The 20218-nt window shown below is 43.3% G+C and overlaps 1 protein-coding gene across 3 annotated transcripts in view; it reads right to left on the reverse strand.

Annotated features, from left to right (window-relative positions):
* SVIL (supervillin) overlaps window positions 1–20218 on the reverse strand; it is a 235007-nt gene that overhangs the window by 153572 nt on the left and 61217 nt on the right. For all 3 annotated transcript variants that reach the window (XM_040451067.1, XM_040451064.1, XM_040451065.1), the window contains exon 2: window positions 18647–18742. The gene's annotated coding sequence lies outside the window, so the exon portion shown is untranslated. The remainder of the gene's footprint in view (window positions 1–18646; window positions 18743–20218) is intronic.

Consider the following 20218-nt stretch of genomic DNA (forward strand, 5'->3'; position numbering starts at 1 on the left):
TGACTCTAGTTTTTGTGCGAAGAAGGAACACGTAAGCAGGAACAAAGCGTAGATACCGAATGCTGCAAAGGAAGGGACAGACACGCACGTGTGTATACATTAAACCGCACACTAGGGTGGCACGGGCCTGTTTACAGGTTTACAAATTGTGGGGACATCTGTGGCTGTCTTCCCTCTTCCACTGACGGCAGAAAACGGGCCGTCAGGAGAAAGAATGGTGCCGGAAGTACTTTCTCTAAAACACACAAAGATTGTGTCTTAAAAGCACAGACGATGCTCCGAGCTAGCAAGATCGACCTTCAGAAGGCTCTCAGGTTGCCCACCTCACTTAAAAACCAGAGGAACCTTAACTAATGAAAAATAAATAAATACATACATACATACATACATACAAGTAAATAAGAATTACCACAATCACTTCTTAAAAGGCTATTTACGTTGTTTAGATACTAAAACTTAACAAAATTACTTACAGCTGGAGGTGTCCTTGCTGTCACCAAAAAGAGCAAGGTCTTAATTGTTCATCCTCACCTCGCTATACATCACAAAAGCTTTGGGCTGGAGGAAAAGCTCCGGGGCTGCCGCCAGGGTGCTGTGGGTCTGGCGTGGGTTCTCAGACCACCAGCTGCATCAGCCAGCAGAGGCCTCCCCAAGCAGGATCTGAATTCCTGTTATCAATTAACCCTGCAGGACAATGTTCTCCCCCCAAGCAGTCCTGTGGCCGATGAAAACAAGGCAGATAACCCCGGACGGCCGTAATAATTAAACACCGGCTTCGTGACTATGTGTGCAAGGGTTAAAAATAATATGTCCACGCCAAATTGTTTACCCACTTCAAGATGGCAAATAAAACCTCCCAGCTTGACTTCTGCTTCCAAATCTCAGTCAAGGTCACGGCCCTCATCTTATTTTCCCTTTGACTAATTTTGCTTTGCATCCATTTGAAATTTTATCTTATCTTCTTGTATGCCTTCATAGAAGTTTTCTAAAACTCCTCCCGGAGCAAAGCCGGGGTAAAATAGTTGACTCTCTGGGTCTTTTAACAAGATAGGAGGAGACAATGAATCACTGTTGCCACAACAGTGCAGGGTTTTTGTTTGTTTGTTTTGTTTTGTTTTTCCTTAAAAAGATTCACTCCCACAAAACAAACAGCTAACTTTTGGAGGCTTCTTAAATCCTGGCCCCCTGCTTCCCTGTAGCAACCAAACTGGCCTAGATTAATGCATCAGAGTCTAACAGAATAACACTCCCCAGCTTCCTCTTCTACACACCCTTTTTGCCTTTGCTCAAATCCCAGTTCATTCTACCTGTGCAACCTGTTTAAACATTTTCCTAAATATTTTTGCTAGCCACTAAACCCAGGAAACTCTCATTACACGCTTCTGTCCAAAAAGTGACAGTAATGGATCGGACATGCGTGAGAGATTTCATAATCTATCCATGAAGAAAATGGAAAATCATGTTATGAGTTGAAATAAGAACTAAACTTATACTAGACATTTTCCAAAATATTTGATAACTATTTTACATTAGCTATTATTTAGTACTACTATTATAAACAATATGGTAGTCTACTATTCTTTCTAGTAACTGCTCATTAAGTCCAGTTTTCTTACGAGTTTTAACCTGGCTTTTGTCTGCTAGTCAAGGAACTGTATCTATTTATGATATTGCTTCTAAGAGAAACCGCATCGTGTATCTATAACACCTATTTTATAACAAAAATGAACATGTGGAAACCAAAATTAAAAATACAACATTGGGATGCCCGGGTGGCTCAGTCAATTGAGTGTCCGACTCTTGATTTCAGTTCAAGTCATGATCTCACGGTTCATGGGTTCAAGCCCCGTATCGAGCTCTATGCTGACAATGTAGAGCCTGCTTAGGATTCTCTCTCTCTGCCTCTCTCTCTGCCCCTCTCACACTCATGTACACACTCTCTCTCTTAAAGTAAATTAAAACAAACAAACAAACAAAAAAAACCCACAACATTTACAATCACTACAAAGAAAATAAACCGTTTACATATAAACTTAACATATACAGGCTCTGTATGCTAAAAATCACAAAATTCTGATTAAAAAACATCCAAAAGACCAAAATACATAAATAGGTATATACTGTGCCCATGGGTTAGAAGGTCAACATAGTAAGTATGTCAAATCTCCCCCAAACAATATACACATTTAATGGAATTCCTACCAGCAAGATGTTTGATAGATATAGGTACGCTTATTCTAAAATTCATATACAGAAGCATAGGAGTTAGAATAGTTAAAACAATCTTGAAAAAGAATAAAGAGTTATTGGGGAAGCCTGGGTGGCTTAGTTGGTTAAGTGTCTGACTCTTGATCTCAGCTCAGGTCATGATCTCACAGTTTGTGGGTTCAAGCCCCACATCGGGCTCTGCCTGCTTGGGATTCTCTCTCCCTTCTTCTCTCTCTGCCCCTTCCCTGCTCAATCTCTCTCTCTCTCTCTCTCTCTCTCTCTCTCTCTCTCTCAAAATAAATAAATAAAACATTTTAAAAAAAGAATAAAGAGTAACCAATCTATTCCATATTAAGTTGTACAGTATAGTAATGGAATAGAGAACCCAGAAACAGACCCACACAAATATAGCCAACAGATTTTTGACAAAAGGCGCCTCTCCACCAAACAGCACTGGAACAACCAGACATCCGCTGGCAAAAAAAAAAAGAAAGAAAAAAGAAAAAAAAAGTGAACCTCAATGTCATTTTCACACTTCATACAAAAATTAACCAAAATGGATCGCAAAGTTAAACGGAAAATATGAAACCATTAAAAAAAACAAAACAAAACAAAACAAAAAAAACAGGAACAAACTATTGACGCTTGTAACAACTGGGATCAACTGCTGGGGAATTATGCTGAGTGAAAAAGAGAGCCAGTCCCAAAAGGTTATATGCGGTATGATTCCATTTAGATGAATCCCCCAAATGACAACATGGTAGAAATGGAGAACAGATTAGTGGTTATCAGAGATTAAGAATGGGGCAGTGAGGGAAGGGCCCTGAAAGAGATCCTTGTTATGGATCCGGGTTGTTCCATTGCTGAAACCATTAGGGAAAACTGCATAAAAGGCATACAGGATCTTTCTAGATTATTTTTTAAAACTGCATTTGAATCTGTCATCTCAAAATTAAACGTTGAACTAAACATTTTTTAAGTTTATTTGCTTTGGAGGGAGAGAAAGCACGAGTGGGGGAGGGGCAGCAAGAGAGGGAGACACAGAATCCCGATCCCGCACTGACAGTGTGGAGCCAAACACGGGGCTCGAACCCACGAACTGTGAGATCATGACCTGAGCCGAAGTCGGATGCTTAACTGATTGAACCACCCAGGCGCCCCTCACATTTTTTTATTTTTTAATTTTTTTGAAATTTTTTTTCAAAAAACCTACTTCAAATAAAACTTCCAATGTATCCCCTTTATATAAGTGGGCTACTTACTGTAATTGCAATTTAAATAAATCTATATAGATTGGCCTGTCATCAATGCCATCTTAAGAAATTCAGGTTAGAAATGTTTCTTTTTCCCTACAAGAATGGAAGTCCATTGATCCAAAGTGAAATATTTGATACAGAAGCGAAGGAAAAGCATTGCTCTCCAATTAAATGTTTATTTGGCAGGTTGCATGAACACTTAAAGGGAACCACTAACACCGAGGGCCTCTCCAACAATAAAACAGGATACCACCACGTCATTTTCAGAATTTTCAAGCCACTGCTCAAGATGATTTATTTTCAAAATCTGTATACATTCGAGAAACAGCAAGAAAACAACTCTTTAGAAAGGGAGGAGACGGAGTCATCTCAAAATTTAATGCTACTATAAATATCATGGGAAACAAGTTCAAACTCCAGAGTTCTACCGTTTGGAAGGTTTCATTCTTGAAAATAGAAAGACAAGACACAAGTGGCAAGAGGGCAGATGGAGAATGCTTTGTGCCCGACATCCGCTCAGACTTTGTGACGTCACACCTAGCTGCAAACATCTGGAACAGTCCCTCCTGAGGGCCCAACTAACTTCCATTAGACTTTTCTTCTTTTTTTTTTTTTTAATTTTTTTTTTTTTAACGTTTATTTTTTTGGGACAGAGAGAGACAGAGCATGAACGGGGGAGGGGCAGAGAGAGAGGGAGACACAGAATCGGAAACAGGCTCCAGGCTCCGAGCCATCAGCCCAGAGCCCGACGCGGGGCTCGAACTCACGGACCGCGAGATCGTGACCTGGCTGAAGTCGGACGCTTAACCGACTGCGCCACCCAGGCGCCCCATTAGACTTTTCTTCTAGGAAGGATGAGCTTTGAGCCAGGCCCTGTAACGCACACAGGATGTGAAGCTTCTTTTCATTTCATGGAGGAAGAGTGGCGCAAGCCCCAGAACATACGCTGGCTTCTGTGTGTCTCACCCCCAAAGTTCCCTCAGCCCCCTTTCCCCTCCGAGCGCTTGCCCATCTTACTCCTCTTTTCCTTCCACAACCAAGCTCCCCTTGTCCCCCCAGTCTCATCGTCCCCCCCGCCCCCCATCATTTTGCAGTTGGATTCTAGCTCCCTCCACATTCCAGAAACTGCTTCTCCAACCAGGGACCTTCCCAGTGCCATATAGACTTGGACGCTTTGTCATTGGACTCTCTACTCACTTCCACCTTCATGGAACATCCTCTTGTTAAGAATGTCCTAGACACTACAGTCTGGTCCTTCCCATGCCTGAAGACTCTTACTCGGGGCTTCACTGCCCCTCTTCCTCCCTGACCTTGGAGTCTTCTCCCTCCCCTACTCCCACTGCACTTGCAGCAGAATTCAGGACTTAGGGGGTCCCTGAGATCAGAAGACCAGGGTAGCTCACAGGAACCAGAAACCCAAGACAAATAATGCTGCCCTTGTCCTCTCCTAACACAACACTTGCTCCTGCTTCCCTGGTGGACAGCCCCCATCAGCCCCTCCTCACTGGAGCCTATGGTTCACCCCCTAACCTTCCTCTCTGTGTCTACTTCCCTGCTTCTGGGCAGAACTGCCATGAGAGCCTCCAAACTCTTCTTCCCTCCCCAAACCCATCCTCTCCACTGCTCAGAACCTTCTAACCAGCCCCAACATGGCCACTTCTTGCCCAGCGGAAACCTCCTCACTGGCCCCAGGAGCCCTTCTCCTGGGCAGCCAGTGACTTCCCGTTGAGGAGCAACAACTTGTTAAGTTAAATGTTCTTGGGGCATCTGGGTGGATCAGTTGTTAAGCATCTGACTCTTGATTTGGGCTCAGGTCATAATCTCACAGTTTGTGAGGATTGAGCCTCACCTCAGGCTCCACGCTGACAGCTTGGACCCTGCTTGAGATTTTCTCTCTCCCTCTCCCTATGCACCTTCCGACTCATGCTCACTCTCTCTCTCTCTTAAAAATAAACATTAAAAAAAAATAAGTTAAATATTCTTGAAGAATCAATGTAAAAATGTCCTTGCAAAAGCATCACTTTCACCCTCTTCTTGCATTTAGACATTTATCACTAGGAGATAAAAGGAATCGAGTTACACATAAATACTTTGGGAATTGAGTGAGATTCCCATGAGATAACCCAGAGATTATCTCACATAGACCAAGATCTGTGGCGATGTACATTTATGAACGTACTGCTAATAGTTGTGTGATGATTACAGGGAACTTTCACGTCTTGCTTCATTACAAACATCACATCTGGCCACACCCAAGAGGTGTGTGATACATGTGGATATACTCCAGCATACATGTGCTGGAGGAAAAACAGAAGGTCGAGATTGGCCGGCCTGTTGGATAAATTCCAAAGTCCCTAGCTTCCGTGACCCCTCCCCTTTCCTATCTCATTAGCCATATGTCCTACCACCCTGCCCCCCAGTAGATGACCATGAGAAGCCACACTGACCACCATCGCTGTGCTCAGAGTGTTCCCTCTGTTCCTTGCTTCTCACCTGGAAAACTCCTGATCATCCTGCCAGACTCAGTTGACTTTCTTTCTCCTGTGAACCCATCCCTGACATGGTCCACGATTTCCGACCTCTAGACTCAGCATCCAGAAGGCAGGGACACCATGTCATCTCCAGATCTCTGGAACCTAGTGTGTCCGCCACTCGATACATGGAATAAATGTTGGGGATAGGAAGGCTGAAACCCACAAGCAAAATAACTTGTAGTTACATATTTTTGTTTCTCGTTTCAACTCGGTGACAACATTCTCCTCGTTGATTCAGGTTTGACTAATCGGTGCGCATGCCCCTCTAAAGCTGGAGAGTACCAAGAGAAGCAAGCTGGGCTCTCAGTGTGCAGGCAGCAAATAAAGTAGACGCAGCTCACACAAGTGCCTTATTTGCCAGTTTCCCTTCCGTGAGGCACCTATTTCTGAAGTAAGGATGACGTCAGAGCTTTGGCAGAGCTGTTAGTGCAGGGAAAGCAAGACAACAAAGCCGTCCGTCCCTTCCTGTCTTCTGAAAGGTTCCCCTTTCTAAATGGCAATGAACCTGAACGATCATTAGAAGCATTCTTTTAAGCTGCTCATTTCCAGGGAACCAGATTTGTACTCTGTCCTAATTTCTGCTCTAACAGAATCAGACCTGAAACTATTTCATTTTTTGCATCCATACGCTCCGTGAAGCTTAGAATTTTGACATCGATGAGTGAAGATGGGATGTGCCGGTCTCCTAACATCTAGATGGATACACCAGCATGAGTCTCAGATTGTGGCCTTCTGCACTGTGGACAAATAATTTTGTTTTGGGGTAGATTTTCAAAAAGGGGGATATTATTTTTGGTTCACAGTTGTCTTTCCACCAACATGTCTCCCTCCCCCAGATGATCTAAACCAATCAGTGAGTGAGTATCTGTCTCTCTGTCTCACTCTCAAAGTTTATAGAGAGCTTCACTGGCTTGGATAACCATCTTCCAAGCTCCAAGGTCATGTGTAGGTCACTGGCTTGAACCACAGATGAGCAAGCCAACTCTTCTCTCCCAGGCTGCTGCTTCAAGAGCAAAGGGAGGGGAGCAATGCTCAGCATGCACAGAACTGCTGGCCTCACGGTCAAAATGAAATGGGAGTTTGCCAGGAGGGAGCCTGGACCACGTCTTAGGAGTCCTGGCTCCAGGGACACAGTCTCTCACATGGCGGGACCCACATCGCCTTCCTGGACACGAGGCTCAGAGTCCTGAGAGTAATCAGAGATCTACAAATTGTGACATGCTCCGTTCAGGGCACAATATAGCTAAAGATATGGCATCTGTATCAATTTATCACAGGGCAGAATCACAGGGTTGCTTCTCAAGTGGGAACCTGAGACTAAAGCGATGCAGGGAGCACCTCCCCTACCAGAGAGGACCCAGGAGGCTTTTTCCCTTTCATGTCGTTGCGGACATCACAAAGCTTAGCACCGTAAGTGGTTTCTCCTGCTCATCCCAAACACCGAGAAGGAACGGGCAATTCTTACTCCTGAATGAAAAGCACAAAGTACCCATGGTCCTTCTTAAGGAGCGCAGTGGAAAGGTGAACATCCACCCCGTGGTATGTAGGAGACCATCCAGGTCCCGGAGACACACTGGACAGGGAGCACCTGAGAGGCTTCCTCTGCAGTCCTGTTCTTCAGCCTCCACAAACCACAAAACCCCACACACCCTTGGCTGGAAGCACAAGTGTGTGCATCCCAGCTCAATGCGGTTCGCACTGTAGATGTTCATTCTCGTTCTTCTCCAGAACCAGCATCGTAAGTGATGGCTGCACGCTTGGCCAACCCACAAACGCCTGATAAACCTGTAATAAAGTGGAAATACGGCACCAATAATCCTATAAAACTGAACCGCTGTGTGTTGTAGCTGAGAGCATATCTGTGGCTCCAATTGGGGATCCTAAAACACAACTCCCTGGTGTTACGAGTGGTGACTTCCCAGCCTAAGGTTCAGGCTGCAACTCTTATTTTGGGAGCAGGAGCTACAAAATCGAGGGGGGCATCATCTGAAAACCAGAATGTGGGAGAAAGGAGTAGGGGGCAGGAGTCAACTGTGGGGGCAGCATGGTGAGGGGTGGGGGGCTGAGTTCAGGAGAATGAGTAACTTCTAGGGTAAGTGGAAGACATTAAAAACTCAAAAGTTCAAGGCAATATGATAGAAAGTACAGGAATCAAATAATGAAGTTTAGCTTCATGAACCATTTACTTCATTTTCTTATATTTCTCGTTTCACTGCATCAGATTGAACACTTGGTGTCAGTCCAGGGACCAAACGTTGCTGGTTTAGATTAAGACTCCTAGGGCCCCATCCAGTTCCAGAAAAACTGAGATTCTATAATTCTGAGGCAAAGCGCCATCTCAGAGTCGCCAAAGAAGAATGGAGAGGATTAAGAGAAAAAAGAAAGGGGTGGGGGGGGGGGGGACGGATAACAAAAAGGAAGGGGATCCAAGGAGAGAGAAAGTATGTCAACACAAGGCATTCCCGGAGTCTGAGTTATTCCACAGTAGGACAGGAAGCAAAGATAAGAACACTTGATTACAGCTCAGCTTCCCTCCAACAGAGGCTCAGACTGAAGCAGACAGTCCCCGCACGGCCCCTGAAATCATCTGCTGGTCTCATTATACCAGAGCGGCCCATTTTGTTAGCATGCATGAAGAACTCCCTTCAGAGGACCCGCTAAAAATGGCGGGCAACCTTACTGGCAGGATAGAGGGCACACACTACACACAGGGAAGAGAGAAAACATCCAGGCAAACACATCTCCAAACGACTGCACTTATTTAGGAGTTGAGCCAAGTGCTCTTAACTCCTTGTTGCTCCAGCCCACATTCCTACCCCCCAGGTCCGTGGTCCCAGGAACAAGAGCTCCGTCAAGTCAGAGATTTTTGTCTGTTTTGTAGACTGTTGTTAACCCCCAGTGCCCACAATCGTGCCTAGGCCATAGTAAGTGCTCAATAAATATTTGTTGATGGGCTAGAATAATACAGATCTTACAGAGAGAGTGCCAAAACAGGATTTTTTTTCCCCCGAGGTTACTTTACCCCTCATGGGTCCTACCACCAACCATCCCCCGGTCTGTGATCCTGATTCCTGCTGGCTTAGAGTACACTGTTCCACAAATCTGAATTCATTTACCTCTTTCCCAAATATTTCTCTGGGCAAGTTTTTCCTCATTAAGCAGGGCCTGACTGCAGCATAGGAAGGACTCCGCAAAACTCTCTCTGCGTTCTGATCTTTGAGGCAGGGTGTCACATATGCAAATCCACGGCACCTGGGCCAAGGGCACGCCCAGGCCCTGCTTGCAGGGCTTTATGGTGCACTAATTGACTCGGTTAAGTCCTGAAGCTAGGATTACCTTCCAGAGTCAAGCTCCCCATAGGCCCTCCCTAAATGTTTTCTGATGATGGCCAAGTAGGCAAGTTCAGTCCTTTCTCCCCAGAAACACGATACTGCTTTCTATACCAACAAGAATTAATTCAAATCCCTAGTGAGCAGTCCAGGATATGAAAATTACAGTAATCTAATCTTGTAGAGGAAGAAGTATGAATCATCATTACACGGTCTTGACAAAGAGCAAAATGATTAATCCCAGGCTGTGCAGAGGTTAGGGTCCACGGCCATGGCTCCTCGTGGGCTACAAAACAAACAGTGGGACCCACCAGGCAAACATCAGAGAGACAACATGGTGGTTTTCATCCCAGAGGAGGAGAAGCAAAGAACAACAATGCTATGTTCTCAGGACCACACTTTAAACTTTTTATTCTAAAGGGGAAGAGGAGAGAGGGACTCTGGAGTCCCAAAACCTTGGGTGTTCTATCCGCTGACTCTGATGTAAATTCCTTAAGCTCTGAAGCTTACTTAGAAGTAGGAACTGTGGGCCTTGCAGAATCAGGGCATCTCAAAACTAATTAGAAACCCCAGTTGTACATAGGACAAGCAGGGCGATGGATAGCAATACCTAGCAGAATATTCTCCTAACTGCAACAGAGAAACTACAGTTTTGAAGGAAAGTCTTGGCCTTTTCCTGAAACTTGCAAAAAGAACACTGAAGCTCCCCATCTACCATCGAGAAACCACAGCCCCAGTGCACTGGGGATGCTGGTCAGGTCACCCGCAGCCCTGAACCATCATGGGCTTTTTTTTTTCTTTTTTTCTCTTGCACAGCTGTGTTCAATTTTCTGTCCTTGGGGTTTTAAAGGAACATTTATTCTAGGGCCAGGATTCCCAAGTTTTATGGTTATACAACTCCCTCCCAGGGCCAAAGAATGTTTGAAAAGCCTAAACTCGGCAAAGAGAATTAGTAAAAGTATCCAAATGAAAGTGAAATAAAAACTTAGGACCCGTTCCAATTTAGACTCGACCTCTCGATTGTTCTTTAAGATATTTACTACCTATTTCTCATGCCCATATTGGTGGGGAGTGTGTGTGTGTGTGTGTGTGTGTGTGTGTGTGTGTGTGTGTGTAAAAACAGAAGACCAAAGGTATATTTCTATTCCTCCATGGCTTCTGTTTCCCATTCTATGACAAATTTTATTTTAAATAAGGTCTGCATCTTACATTGGGTTAAAAAAAAAACTGCCAAAAAAGAGATTCCTTTAGGATTTTTATTTTGCTTATTTTTCCTATTTAGAGAGCTCGATACCTCCTAGTTTTTGATAGGAGGACAGCACTTTAAGAACTTGTATTTTTACTTAAAAAGCCAATTTAGTGGCATTTTTAGTTGAAATGCTCTGAGTACATTGCCAACATCGAAAAATCATTGCCCCCCAACACACCCCACGAAGAGAGTAGAAGGCCCTCACCAGCCCATGAAATGCTAACCAGCTTTCTGAATGCAACCAAATAAGCTTATTTCAGAAATTCCAGAAGTCCCTTACCTGTTTTCTTCTGTCTTCTCTCTTCATGTCACCTAGATTCCCACATCTCCAAGAAATCTGCCCAAAGTCTCTGTCTACGTCAATTTACGAACCTCGCTTTTATGTTTGTCTCCCAAAGGCTGGTGGCTTGTTTCATACACTCATCTGGTCTGACAAGGCAAAATTCAGGCCTCGGGGCCTGGGGTTTGTGACACAGCACACAGCACCCACATTAGAGGCCTGGCTGCCTCCCAAGACACACATGACGTTTTTGAGAAACAAAGTAACTTGCACAGATCCACCCTGAGCACAAAAATGGAATCAGTGCCCCTCCGTACAAATGAGCTGAAATGTGGTCAGTAGCACCTGCTTAATACAGTCCAATTCTCCGAAAATAATGAGAAAACGCTGTCAGCTGACCTCGTCTGCCCCCAGTCATGGTGAGCAGGCATCTCTCAAGAAGCAATGGTGAGTAGAAGAGACCAAATCCTCTCCCGCAGCCACTTTCTCGTGCTCTTTTAAAATCAAGATCCCAAAAGCGCCTGTTAGCACGGCCCGATAGCCAAGCTTACAGGCTGAAGTTCAAAGGATTCCTCCTGGATAACCACTCCAATTCTCCCACGATTGGAAGTTGCTGCAAGTTACTGAAATCTCTACACCTGGGTGGGGAGCAGCTGAAAAAGACAGGCTTGTTGAGTCAGGGTTTCTCCTAAGCTGGTGATTTCCTCGGCAATCTACTTCTAGCCAAGTAGAACACACTACTGTATCGTTTTCTTATAATAATAAATGAAAAACCTTGTGCACTAGAACAAATTAAGATGCTTCTTTCAGAAGAAGAATTTTTTAAATTTTTTATATTGTTTAATTAAAAAAAATTTTTTTTAGTGAGAGAGAGAGAGAGAGCCAGAGCACGAATGAGGGAGGGGCAGAGAGAGAGGGAGACACAGAACCCGAAGCAGGCTCCAGGCTCTGAGCTGTCAGCACTAAGCCTGACGTGGGACTTGAACCCACGAACCATGAAATCATGACCTGAGCTGAAGTCAGATGCTTAAATGACTGAGCCACCCAGGCGCCCCTCAGAATAAGAATGTTTTAATGAAGGTAATAATGAAATCTTCCTCCTTCAAAATGTCCCAATGTGTGTCCCCTTACACATACAGTGAAACACAACCCAACAATAATCATCACATAAATTTGTTTTTAAAAAACCCTACACACAAGAAATCCTTACAGGGAGCCTCTCACCAGGGCTTGGAAAACAAAGATGTTTTCTAATTTCATGCCAAGCCAGTTAGAACACACTGGACTTTAAATACATTGTTTTCGGATAGGTCATTTATATTCCACATAAAAGGCAGAAATTTGAGCTAAAACTCAAATGTTAAAGTTTGACATATAACTTTAAAAACCTGACTTAATAACATATGCTTGCATGGGCGCACGCACGCACACACACATCTTATCGAAGAAAAAACAAACAGCACCCCTTGGAATCATCTAAGATGGACGACCTCTAGTCATGTGCTCAAAACATGTTTGCTCCGAGCGTTAAACGGGCTTCACAGCCTAAGTAGCAGCCTGTTTTCTCAAGAGACGGGAAAGCCGGGGTTGTTGTCTGAAGGAACATGTATCTTAAAAAGTGCTTTTAGGGGCGCCTGGGTGGCGCAGTCGCTTAAGCGTCCGACTTCAGCCAGGTCACGATCTCGCGGTCCGTGGGTTCGAGCCCCGCGTCGGGCTCTGGGCTGATGGCTCAGAGCCTGGAGCCTGTTTCCGATTCTGTATCTCCCTCTCTCTCTGCCCCTCCCCCGTTCATGCTCTGTCTCTCTCTGTCCCAAAAATAAATAAAAAACGTTGAAAAAAAATTAAAAAAAAAAGTGCTTTTATAGCATCTAAATTAGTAAAGAAGCACGGAGGAAGAACACGCTAATGTAGACGGTAAGATGCATCGTCAATGCACTTTTGAGGTTTATGAAACACAGCTCCCTCAAGCGTTTGTATGGAGGCCTTTTGAGAGAACTATCACTTTTCTTTCCACCTCGCACAGTCCCGGTGGTCCCAGCACTGAGTTCACTCGGGTCTGAAGAGATTCAAAGCTCTCATGTATCCACAGCCAGGACTCTGCTTTATAAAGACCCTCACCGCATCTAAAAGCATGGGATGCCTTTTCTCTCTATGCTGACTTCAAAGGATGAGTTTTACACAGTTCAATCTAAAAAGCACATTATTGGGGCTCCTGGGTGGCTCAGTTCAGTGAAGCGTTCGACTCTTGGTTTCGCCTCAGGTCACAGTCTCGTGGTTTCCTGGGTTCAAGCCCCACGTCAGGCTCTGAGCAGGCAGCACGGAGCCTGCTTGGGATTCTCTCTCTCTCCCCCCCACCCCCCTCTCTGCCCCTCCTCTGCTTGTGCTGTCTCTCTCTCACAATAAATAAATAAACTTAAGGGAAAAAAAAAGAAAGAAAAAGCACATGATTAATAAAATCCTTCTCTCAGCTTTCTCACAAAGTAAAAGAAAATCAAAACCAATCAGAAAACAAAGCAAAGAAGGACACTCTTCTCTGGACCCCAGCCTAGAGCGACTCTCCTGCCCCACCCCCACCTACAAGTTGGCAGCTTCCTAGACGCAGTATTCACACCCAAAGTTGCTGGCTCCGAGGGAAGAGATAGCCTTCAAACCCTACCAGCACTTGGGTGATTCAACAGGGCAGGAAAGGATCCCAGAGCAATCTTCACTAGAATGTGGTTCCAGCAAAACTTCTAAAATCAGTCGCCCTACCTCTCTCTACTCTAGGATTTCACATCCCCTCTTCAACCCACTGTTCTGGAGTCTCCACTATGCAGCTACTCTTGCCAAGGTCATCAACAGCATCCATCTTGGCAATTCCAATTCTGTCCTCCTCTTCCTGACTTCTCAGTAGCATCAGCTCTGTGGACACCTCCCTCCTTCCGAAGTCACCCGAGCTTCGTGACCTCATACCCCTCTACTTTCCTTCCTCCCTGGCTGACCCCTCCTCAGGTTTCTTTGTTGGCTCTCCTCCTCTAGTCCATCTCATTCTGAGCCTCCTTTGCTCACACACACAGAGTTCTCATCCTCTCCTATGGGTTTACCTATCATGTAAATGTTACCTGCATTCAGGATTTTTTTCTCTGAGTTTCAGACTCACATTCAACTGTCGACCTAACATCTCTATTTGGATATTTACCAGGTACCTCAAACTGAGAATGTCCATAACAAAACCCTTGATCCTCAAAGTTGGCACTCCCCATTAAAACAAAACAAAAAACAAAACAAAACAAAACAAAACAAAACCAAACCAAACCTCCTCTCCCAGTCTTTATTCCCCTGAGAAGTTGCCAGGGCCCAAATCTGAGAGGCATTCTTAATTCCTCCCCGGTCCTCACTCCCTATATCTCACTTACCACCAAGTGTTGATGGTTATACCTCTAAGACATATCCTTTTTTAATATATACATCAGCTTTACTGATATGTAATTCATATACCATACGATCCACCAAGCTTAAAGTGTACAATTCAATGGCCTTAGTTTATTTATAGATCTGTATGACCACTATCAAATCAGTTTTAGATATCTACAGCACCCCAGAAAGAAACTATGTACCCATTAGCAGTCACTCTCAGTTTCCCCCTGGACATTGCAGTCCTGTGCATCCGTTAATCTTTCTGTCGCTATAGACTTGTCTGTCATATAAATGGAATTATGCAGTGTGGTCTTTGTGTCTGGGTTTTTTCACTTAGCATATTATAGCATGTATCAGTACTTCATTCCCTCTTATAGCCGAATAACATCTTATCGCATGGATATGCAATATTGTGTTTGTCTGCTTATTGGTTGACAGACATTTGGGTTGTTTCCATTATTTGGCAATTACGAACCATACTGCTATGAATATTTGTGTTTTTATATAGACACACGTTTTCATTTATCTTGGTATATACCTAGGAGTGAATATGCTGGATCATAAGGCAACACCGTGTAACCCAATGAAGAACGCCAGACTATTTTCCAAAGCAACTGCTTTGGAAAAATTTTGCATGGCCACCAACAGTGTATGAGAGTTTCAACTTCTACACATCCTCATCAGCCTTTGTCCCTGTTTCTCACAGTGGCTATGAAGTAGCATCACATCGTGGTTTTGATTTGCCTCTCATTAACAGCGAGTGATGTTGAGAATCTTCTCGTGTGCTTATTAGCCATTCGCCTATCTTCTTTGGAGAAATGTCTGTTCAGGTCTTGGCCTATTTTTGAATTGGGTTATCTTTTTATTAGTGAGGGGTAAGCGTTCTTTGTATATGGTCCATATATGTCCCTTATCAGATTATAGGATTTTCAAACATTTTTTCTCATCCTGTGGGTTTTCTTCTCATTCTCTTGATGGTAAGCTTTTAATTTTGATGTCCAAGTTATCTATTCTTCTTTTTCAGTTGTGCTTTTGGTGTTACATTTCAAAAAAATCATTGCCTAGCCCAAGGTCATAAAGATTAATACCCATGTGGTCTTCTAAGAGTGTTACAGTTCTAGGTTTTACATTTAGTCCTTTGATTCACTTTGAATTACTTTTTATATATGGTGTAAGGTAAGGGTCCAACTTTTTTCCTTTTCATGGTGATATCCGGTTGTCCCACACCATTTGTTGAAGAGACTATTTCCCAAAGAATTGTGTTAACACGTTTTTCAAAAATCATTTACCATACATGTATGCATCTATTTCTGATCAATTCTATTCCAAAAATCTATAGGTCTATCCTTAAGCCAGTACCACACTTGCTTGATTACTGTAGCTTTATAGTAAGTTTTGAAATCAGAAAGGACAAATCTTCCAATTCGCCTCTTTCTCAAGATTGTTTTGGCTATTCTGGATCCCTTAAATTTCTATATGAATTTTAGTCTCTGTCAATTTCTGCAAAAAAATCCCCTGAGATTTTTATACAGATTACACTGAATCTATAGATCAATTTAGGGAGTTCTGCCATTTTAACAATAGTAAGTCTTCTGATCCATGAACATCAGATGTTTTGCCATTTATTTAGATTTTTTTTTAATTTTTTCAACGTTTTGTAGTTTTAAGAGTGTAAATTTTACATTTCTCTGATTATACTTATTCCTATTTTTTCTTTTTCATGTTATTATAAGAGGAAATATTTTCTTTTTTTTTAAAGCTTATTTATTTATGTTTGAGAGAGAGAGAGAGCATAAGCAGAGGAGGAGCAGGGGGGGGGTGGGGGGGTGGGGGAGTGAATCCCAAGCAGGCTCCACACTCGGCATGGAGCCCGATGTGGGGCTTGATCCCACAACTGCGAGATCACGACCTGAGCTGATATCAAGAGTTGGGCTTGGGGTGCCTATGTGGCTCTGTTGGTTAAACGTCTGACTTCGGCTCAGGCTACGATCTCATGGCTCATGGGCTCAAGCCCCACATTGGGCTCTGTGCTGACAGCTCAGAGTCTGGAGCCTGCTTCAGATTCTGTCTGTGCCCTCTCTCTCTCTCTCTCAAAAAATAATAAACATTAAAAAAAAAATTTCAGGCTTAACTGACTGAGCCACCTAGGCACCCCTAGAGGAAGTTTTTTTTAATTAACTTTTTAAATGTTAATTTATTTTTGATTGAGAGAGAGAGAGAGAGAGAGAGAGAGATCAGGAAATATTTTCTTAATTTTATTTCAGATTGTTCACTATAGATGTATAGCAGTACAATTGATTTTTTTTTTCAACGTTTATTTATTTTTGGGACAGAGAGAGACAGAGCATGAACGGGCGAGGGGCAGAGAGAGAGGGAGACACAGAATCGGAAACAGGCTCCAGGCTCTGAGCCATCAGCCCAGAGCCCGACGCGGGGCTCGAACTCACGGACCGTGAGATCGTGACCTGGTTGAAGTCGGACGCTTAACCGACTGCGCCACCCAGGCGCCCCAGTACAATTGATTTTTGTATATTGATCTTGTATCCTGCAACCTTCCTGATAGTTTAGTGGATTCCTTAGATCATTCCATACCCATGATCATGTCATTTGCAAATAGAGATAGTTTTACTTCTTCCTTTCCAAATTAGAAGCTTTTTATTTCATACCCTTTCCTAGCTTCCCTGGCTAGAACTCCCAGTACAATACTGAATAGAAGCGATGAGAGTGAACATCCCTGTCTTGTTCCTGATCTTAGGGGGAAAGCTTTCAGTCCTTCATATTAAGTGTGATCAGTTAGCTGTGGGCTTCTCATAGATGCCCTTTTCAGGTTAAACAACTTCCCTTCAATTCCTGCTTTGTTGTTGTTGTTTGGTTTGTTGTTGTTGTTGTTTTTAATCTTAAAGGGGTGTTGGTATTTGTCTAATACCTTCTGTACATAAGACATACCCTTCCACACTTATGTTTCCTTCTGTATACTCTTCCTATACCATCTCCATAGCCCAGTATTTCTCATCTTTAGAGGTCTCTAATTTAGGAATTCTTGAACCATCCTGAATTATTCAAAAATCTCTATCACTCTCTCTTCCCCAGTCTATCACATAAACTTCAAAGCATTCAGCCATTAGTATTGTAAGTACAAATTTTGATAATCCTTGGTTCAGTATTTGCCAGCATGTATTCATTGTTTTTATCTTCACAACAACCTTACTAGGTAGACGCTCTTATCACCATTTTATAAATGTGAAAATAGAAAGAGAGTTTAAGGGTCTTGTTCTGGGTTATAGAGTTTATAAGTGGCAGAGTCAGGTTAAAAACCCAGGTCGCCTCGCTCCCAAGACCATTCTCTTAAACATTTGCTATCATGTCTATCAATAATTGCTTTTACCTCTTACCTTATTTGCTATCTGTATGCAGGCATCGCCAATCTCATTTATTGCTGTATTTTTAGCATCTAACACCATGTACAGCTGGTGTTCATTAACTAGTTAAGGAACAAATGGGACACGGGTCTCAGGATGCCCCACAAGAAACGAGTTCCACGTGACTCTGGTAAGTACTACTGACTAATTCACAAGGCTCATTCGTTTCTGAGACCCTTCCGTAAGAAAGCTTGCTTAGGGGCGCCTGGGTGGCTCGGTCGGTTAAGCGGCCGACTTCGGCTCAGGTCACGATCTCGCGGTCCGTGAGTTCGAGCCCCGCGTCGGGCTTTGTGCTGACAGCTCAGAGCCTGGAGCCCGTTTCAGATTCTGTGTCTCCTTCTCTCTGACCTTCCCCCGTTCATGCTCTGTCTCTCACTGTCTCAAAAATAAACGTTAAAAAAAAAGAAAGCTTGCTTAATTTTAATTCAATGTTTTCTAAACTCATTGAAGCACCGACCCATCTTCCCACCTTTGTCCCCACTGCATTAATAGTCTAGGGAACTATGTTCCTCGGAACGCACATTGAGAAATACGGCCCCAGAGAGGCAGTCCAGACAGCACAGCTCCTGGAAGGATGCGTGTGTTCCGCTTTCTGTGCCAGCTCCACTCTCATCTAAAAAGTCTAACCTAGGGTACCTGAGAGCTCTCCCCTAGCCACAGCTCAGTCCAAAAAAAAAAAAAAACTCCAATACTAAGTTTTCCTTTTTCTTTCCTGGAGCTCCTAAAGGGCCCACTGGGACACTAAGGAGATATAAAGATTTTTCCAACTATCAGAAGGGCTCATCTCCCCTGTGTGTTTGTGGTCCTGTAATTTATCACAGAGGGAGCTGTACTCTTCTCAGAGCTCTGGTTTGTTGAATGTGATTCAAACAAATTCACCCTTCATGATGTATACTTTAACCTATTTTCAGAATGCAGTCAAAGCCAGTGATGTGTTAACCACAAAATTATTATATTTCTTTCCTATATACTTACTGTACTGCTGATATTTAAATCATAGCTTCAGATGTCGAATGACTTCAAAATCTTCGTAGCTCTCTGAGTCCTCAAGGTTATCTACTCAGACTTTCTCTGAAAAAGGAGAAAAAAATTTCAACTTAGAAATCTAAGAAAAAAAATTAGCCAATAATATAAGACAACCACATGTATGAGCAAAACAGGATACACTGCTGTGATTAATTTTCTGCTCCTAAAGAGATTTTACTCTTTCAATTATTCATCTACATCAGCTACAGCAAATTACAGGCAGTGGTTAGAGTACCTTTTAAAACCTCTTAGAAAAAATACTCAATAAAAAAAAAAAAAGTCTTTCTTTCATCTTAAATCCAGTAATAAAGTCATTTCTATGCAATGGTTCTCCACAGTTTCTATACATTTATATATTTGGTCTAAAGGCAAGAATTATCTTGAATAAATATGAGCACTTTCTCAAATACAAATTTACATCAGATCCAAATAAGGGGACTTGGAAAAGAAGCCTTGTAACAAAGGGAGACTTGAAAACACAGAGAAGGATGGGTTGGAATTCATCAAGGAATTGGATGTGTATCGCCAGAAGGAAGTGACGAAGGCCCAACTCCTTAGACAAAGAGAGACACTGAAGAAAGAAGTTGAAGACTAGCATAAAGTCTAGGGTGTCCAGAGGGAGTAACTGGGCTAGAACTCAGTCTATGCCATTAAGTCCACACAGATAAAATCTTCAACAGCTCTTTTCCTCACATGCTGGGGAACGAGGGAAAACCCCACTCGTATTAGAAACATAACCGAGGAGGATGAAGGCATATGTCCATTTCCCAGTGTGATTTTCCTAGCTGTGTGTAATCTGTATACAAGATAACTCACTTGCTAACAGGTTCATTTCTTACACTCCAAATGGCTGACTGCCTGCGTGGCATTCCAACGCCTGAGATCCCGGATGAAAGAGGAAAGCCCCTGGATCTGTTAGATAGTTAGTGGTTAGTTGGTCAGTGGTTGAATGTTAGTGGCTTCGGAAAACCTTTGTTTCGGGAAACTGAGGCACTTCCTCTTATCTCCTCCCGATGTCTGTTCCGTGCTTCCTTGCATTACCGTTTGAAAAAGTCATCTTAGCAAAGAGTTCACTCAAGCACGGAAGGCCCTGAGCTGGACAGCGGCCAACCACACACCAGCATTGTAAAGGACCAGGGCTGGCGTCAGTTCTTAGTTTGTAGAAACATATGGGAGGCATGGCATCAGATCCTATCTTACCTAGTGTAGAGAGAACGGGGTTCCTCTCCACAAGCCCTTGCTGAGGCAACTTATGAGGCAATCAGTTTGTGGTGATGAGGGGATGCAGGGGAGTCAACCCACATGAAGTTCCCCCAAAGAAAAAACAAAAACAAAAACATTACTGTCACCCAGGCCCAGTGAAATTCAGACAGCTGTGACCTCTTGCTTCAAACCACAAATATGGTTGTGGTAAACACAGACAAACTATTGGGTTTAAGTAGACTATCTATTGTGCCAAAAATACATATATATTTCTTTTCCCTCCTCCCCCACAAATCTGTTTATTACTAAAAAGCTCTG

Source organism: Herpailurus yagouaroundi, unplaced genomic scaffold, assembly GCF_014898765.1.
Source record: "Herpailurus yagouaroundi ecotype Mexico unplaced genomic scaffold, PumYag 203, whole genome shotgun sequence".
Lineage (NCBI taxonomy): Eukaryota > Metazoa > Chordata > Mammalia > Carnivora > Felidae > Herpailurus > Herpailurus yagouaroundi.